Below are 5,915 nucleotides of genomic sequence, written 5' to 3'. Positions count from 1 at the left end.
GGGGAGTGAGGGACCCCTTCGGGCGGGGGGCCCCCGTTGTGTCATGCAGGCCCAGGGCCCAGGTTAGGGTCGGTTCGGTCGCGGTCAGCGCGCCCGCATCCCGCACACAGCTGCTCGCCACGCCGAACTGCTCGCCCCCGCCCCCGCGGCCAAGCCGACCGTGTCAGTGTCCGCCCGGGACGCGCACAACGGCGCAGGGGTGCGGCCCAAGGCCCGGCCAAGGCTAAGTGCAGCGCCGCCACGTGGTCGGCGGCTGCCAGGAGGAGGGCGCGACTCCCACTCACTCATTGGCGGGCGCGGGTCACCACTCGAGGGTCGAGCGAGAAGGACGGACATGCCGTGTGTGCGGGAGGGAGACATACGGTATGTGGAATGCGCCCATATCGCCACATCGATGAGTCGATGGCCGGGCGGGCCGGCGGGCGCGCGTGCGTATCTAGTGCATATCGTTATGCAATGTGGCAGCGCGGCGCGGGGCGATCCCTCGGCCCGCTAACCCCGCCCCACCCTCCCCCTCCCCGCCCCTGGCCCACAGCGTGGTCCACACCAGACTTCCTTGAACCGTGCGGCCGATTCACGGCCGCACAGTGCCGCCGCCGTCACGGAAATTCACGTCCAGCTTCCCTCGCTTCCCTTTCCTCCGCGACGGTTTGAGGCGGCCGCGTTAAAACGCGAAATAAGAAAACATTTGGACAAGTAAAACCTCAGCCGTCCTTACGCACCTGTATCCGGTGAGGATGTTGAGGAGGGTCGACTTGCCGGCTCCGGAGGGACCCATGATGGCGGTGAGCTCCCCGGACCGCAGGCGGCCCGACACCGACTTGAGGATAGTCTTGGCATCTGCGGGGAACAAGGGGAAAAGAGAAAAGCGTTAGTATGTAAAAGGGCGATCGAACTGGAGAAAGTGAAATATAGATAAAAAGGGGGCGGCTGCAGCGGCTCCAGAGCAGGAGGTCAAGGAGCGAGAGCGCAGCAGCCGGCAGCGGTGATGTTGTAAAACGGGGCGGCAATAACTGCCATGCGGCAGAGCACGAGTTGTGATTGCTACACCGAGCCACATGCAGTCGGGGGAGGCAGACGGCTTGCCTACCGGCCGAGCGCCGTGCAGGTAGGCAACCCACGTGCAGCCTTGCGGTCCGGGTCTGCCTACCCGAGTAGAACCGGCCATGCCGGCGGTGTGCGAGCACGGCTGCGTGTGGCACACCCACCCACCCCCAGACCCCCAGCCGAGTGTGCCGTATGGTGCCATTGTGTGCGATACAGCCGTGTCATGGGAGCGATCAGAGAGGGCATACGCTTTGTAACCAGGTGAAGGTCCGGCGTGCCCGCCCCGCCCCGCCCCGCCCCGCCCTCTGGACCTGGACCTTTGCTCAGAGCAGAGGGCGCGGCTCAACCCGCGGCGAGCTGTCACCTGTCACCGGACACGTCGTAGGTGCGCGGGCGATCGAGCAGCTGCAGGACAATCTTATCTCGCGTCCGCGGGTCAGGTGGGCGGGGCGGGGCAGGGCGATTATACCCCCCTCTTCACTCTCAGTGAACCACTCGCCGCGACCGCCGTAGCAGGCAGAGGGCAAGGCCTGGGCAGGGCAGCCAGGCCCCGGGCAACGCGCAAAAGCCCTCCGGCCCCCGTGTGTCCCTGCGCTATCAGTAGCCGCACGCAACGCCGCGACTATATGTTATTATCTTTTGACTTTGCGATGGAGTGTCATTGTCGCACAAAGTCCACGACGGCGACATGCCGTGCACTCCCCCCCCCCCCTCTTTCCTCACTTTCCCACGGAACACTTTTGACAGCGCTTCATTAGAAGCGGCGCCAGAGGGTGCGAGTGGTGCGTGCGAGCCGTGGCACTTGGGCATTGCGTCGCGTCTTTACACAAGACTAGACAGCCGTGCGACTCTTGGAGATGCGAAAAATAACATCTTTATTTAAAGAGCGAAAGGACATGTAGTTTGACGCCTCGCAATGATACACATACGGTGCTCCAGCAGCAGGTCACGGGAGCGCAGGCAGGACGTTTTGCGCAAGCACCGCTCGGCGCGGCCGCAGCGCTCTGGCCGGGTGGCCGGCCTAGCCGCCCAACGCTTGCCGCGGCGAGTCTAGGCGATGGCGATATCCAGATAGCGAGGAGGGGCCTGGCCCGGCCTGGCCTGGCCCTGCAGAGAGGCTCGTGGCGAAACCTCTCGCCGCCGCGTGCCGCTAGCTGCAGTAGCAGTAGCAGCAGCATCGCAACAACACTCGCGTCGCAATTAGAGAACGTGAATACGACCACTTCAATGAGATAAGTCACAGCAGAGATAAGGAAAAGCATTCATTTGGAAGTGTCATTTTCCTTTCAAACAGCTGGGAAAAATAGAGAAGGAAAATTTAACTTTGCTGTGTATGTCGTATTATTTTGAATAATTTTGACTGATGAAACTAATTCAAACGGAAAGTAAGCAGTTTAATCATTTTTTAAGGCCCCTTTTTTTTCGTTTTTACGAACTGCGTGTTGGGCAAACCGCGCGGGAAGACTTTGCGGAGTCGGGTCGTGATTCCGGGCCGGGGACGCCCTTGGGACCGGCGGTGTGTGTTGAGCAGGAAAAAGAGAGGCTCGCGGCAGCTCTGGACTGGGACTGGACTACTCTGGAATAATACACAAGTTCTGTTTGCCGTCGACGAGAAAAAACTTTTTTCTCTGGGCCGCGACTTCCACGCCACTTTTCCGTCTCCCACTCAGGCCTATGTACTGATTTTTTTGTCAGTCAAAATGTTAGAATTCTCCACAGCACGAATTACTGATTAATTTGTCAATTATTCCCTATATACTGGGAAACAAATGTGCTAAGTTTCAACGCCTTTACACAGGCACGAAATTATCCAAAGGTACTAAGTTTTAGCAACTTTGGTTCATTTTAGTGTCCAGGAGTGACAATCTTTTAGTGCTTCTGCAAAGGCACTAGTCCATTAGCATACCAAGAACGATGCTGATTCCTACCTTCGTTTTTTCCAGTGTAGTTTTGGTCAAAATTTACACAATAAAATGTCAAATTGTCAAGTCTGTTTCCATCTTTTTGCATCGTAATAACTCGTTTGACTGGCATCTTCCCCAAAACACACTCAGCCTGTGAGAGACACTCTATAGCGGTAGCCAAAGTAAACCCAACTTCGCGGGGAGAGGCGAACGGCGCCCGAAACCTGTTGAAACCTATGCCGAGTCGGGGACAACGGAAATACAGCCATCGACGTGCAAGAAAACTAAGAAGAGGAGAGGGAAGGGGGCAATTAGACCTCGGAATTTAAACGGAGCAGAGCACCGTTCAAACAAAATAGTCTCAAAAATTAAAATATCACTGTTATAAGCACGACCTCAGTGACAAGTTAATTGTTTTTGTTTCTTTTGTCACCCCGTGTCACTCCCATTCACCAGTTACACGAGAGAGTAAGAAAGAAATCCATGACGCATGACGCTTGTCATCAATATTCAATATTAGTCATGGTATTCTCATTTTTAAGACAATTTTTTTTAAAAGTCTGAAGCAGCAGCAGCCGCATGTGCAGATCATCGCACACGAGGGCAGCGCCCCCCGTCGCGCCCCGTCCGCGCCCCGTCTGACCGGTCAGAACACACAAAAACACGTCGAGGTGCCGCAGGTGAGCTCCGGTCGGAAGCTTTACTGTCATCGGCAAAATTCAAGTTCAGGGCCCTCTTGCAGCTGACCTGCAAGCCAAATGAATCATAAACATTTTCCAAATTTGCACCCGGAAACAATTTTCTTTGAATCACAGGAATCAGGAATTATCCCTGACCACGGCCAAAGTAGTTTTTTTATTTTATTTTAAGGTACATTTTTGTTCGTCTTCAATAACGTCGGACTCTTATTTGATCTAATGAATGGTTTTGCGTTTTTCAACATCCCCGACTGTGAAATGAAGTCACAAATTTCTTTCAGAGGAATTTCGTTGATTCACGAAATACAACAATCTGTGTGTGAGAGAGAAATATTCGCTTCCGCGTTCCGCGTCTTTGCCTTGTTCTCTGTTCAAACACCTTGCACTTTAAAACTCGCCATTTGGATAAATGCGTCAGTGACCTTCTAAAGAAACCGATGCACGGGCCGATTAAAAGCAAATGCACGCACGCGTCGGGCTCGTGGCGAGCCTCACTGACGTCAGAGGCAGGCGCCTAGCTGTTGCTGCACGGGCACAAGTAAGTGGTCCACATCCACGGGTGCTCTGCTCAGCATCCGAGCTCGGCCACCTAGCTAAACCAGCAAGGAAATGAGGGTAATTTTTCAGAACAAGCTAAATTCCTTGTGCCACAAGCCTCATAAGTAACCGACAAGACCTAAGTGTCCGTCTTAAGTGATTTCTCGTTTGAAATCGTTTAACATCCCCAAAAGAGTTGAAAAATAAAACGATTTTCGAAGTCACATACCTACTGGTGTGTTAATTCGTACACTTGGATTTCCGGCGGGTGCAACGGTTGGTCGCCCCCGGTCGCCCCCTAGTCTCCAGTCAGTAATTGCGTATCCCTTTTTACCCGGCCGACTGGTTCCTCCCAAGGAAACCCGGGCCAATTCAGTCAAGTCGAGCCGAGCGAGTCGGGACTCGGGACGGGCGTCGTGCGAATAATGTGTGCGGCACAGTAAGTGGCACGTCACAGCGACGGGCGCGCGCGCGCACGCGGGGGGGCACGTAGGGGGCACGTACGAGGCACGTACAAGGTCGCGCGGGGCGTCGTACCTTTTGCCCGCGCGGGACGATCCACGGGAACCAAAAGGCAGAGGAGGAGGTGGCAGTAGGTCTTCAGCCCCCGCTACAAGCCGAGCAGAGTGCCGAGCAGAGTGCCAAGCAGAATCAGAGTGACGAGCAGCAGCGGAAAGACGAGCAGGGGGTGCAAAATGAGGAGTTTCCCCAACTTTCCCCGAGCAGCGCGAGCGTGCCCTGCCCTTCCTGTCCGCACCACCACCGCACGCCACAAATGATGGCCGCTCCGGGGAAACGGTCTCTTACAAAATGCTCATTTTACTATATGCCTGCGCGTCTCGGTACCGCACAGGGTGGCCTCGCCCCGGCCGGCGCTGCCCGCTTGCAGCTGGATCCGGCCCTGGCGCCGGCGCGTCTGCCGCCCAGGGCCGCCCTCCGAGCAGGTCGATATGCACGGGGGGAAGCGGGGGCGGGCAGGAGGGAAGTCCTTGGAAGGACAACCCCGCGTTGACCCGGTCGCGTTAGCACTTCGGTTAGCACATAGAAACGACTCGCAGGTCCTCCATCAAAAGCGACTTTCATAAGAGGCAGAGTGGCACATCGGCAATTTGAACCCGGGTGGAAGGATCTAATGCAAAACTGTAGACCTAACTACAGTTTCTACTCGTACTGTGTCAATCTAAAGTTAAACTGCAGTTGAACTACAGTTTACAAGTGCAGTATCGAGTGCAGATCCTTCCATCCGGGAAATAGCGATTCACCTGCAAGTAGACAAGGAGTGCCACATATGGCCTGCTCCTAGATGATATTCTGGCAAAGGGCCTGCGACTTTCAGGTTGAAACGAGAGTCTTGATAAAGATTTAGTTGCATCTTTCCTAAATGACAACTATTGCATCATATATTCGACAAAACGTCTGTCTGCGTGACTCCAAAAATCTTTCCATTAATAATCAAATTCTGGTAAAATTAGACATATTTATTTACTGTCAGAGGCAAATGACAAATTATACGCAATCTCATCTTAACAAATTTTCCTTGTTCCAAATTTAATCAGATGATCTCTGTCAAATACTGTACCAGTTGAAAAATTTACAGTGTATGTAATGTCACGTACCACAAGCCTAGCCAAAAGCATCAGATTAATTTATCAGATAGAGCTTCTTTTTTTGCCAGCACAACAGTCACTTGCTGCGGTGACGCTCGGCGCGAGGTGAGGCGGTGCCCCCC

This window comes from Frankliniella occidentalis, unplaced genomic scaffold, assembly GCF_000697945.3.
Source record: "Frankliniella occidentalis isolate FOCC.00 unplaced genomic scaffold, Focc_3.1 Scaffold39, whole genome shotgun sequence".
Classification (NCBI taxonomy): Eukaryota; Metazoa; Arthropoda; class Insecta; order Thysanoptera; family Thripidae; genus Frankliniella; species Frankliniella occidentalis.
This window is presented reverse-complemented; position numbering follows the sequence as displayed.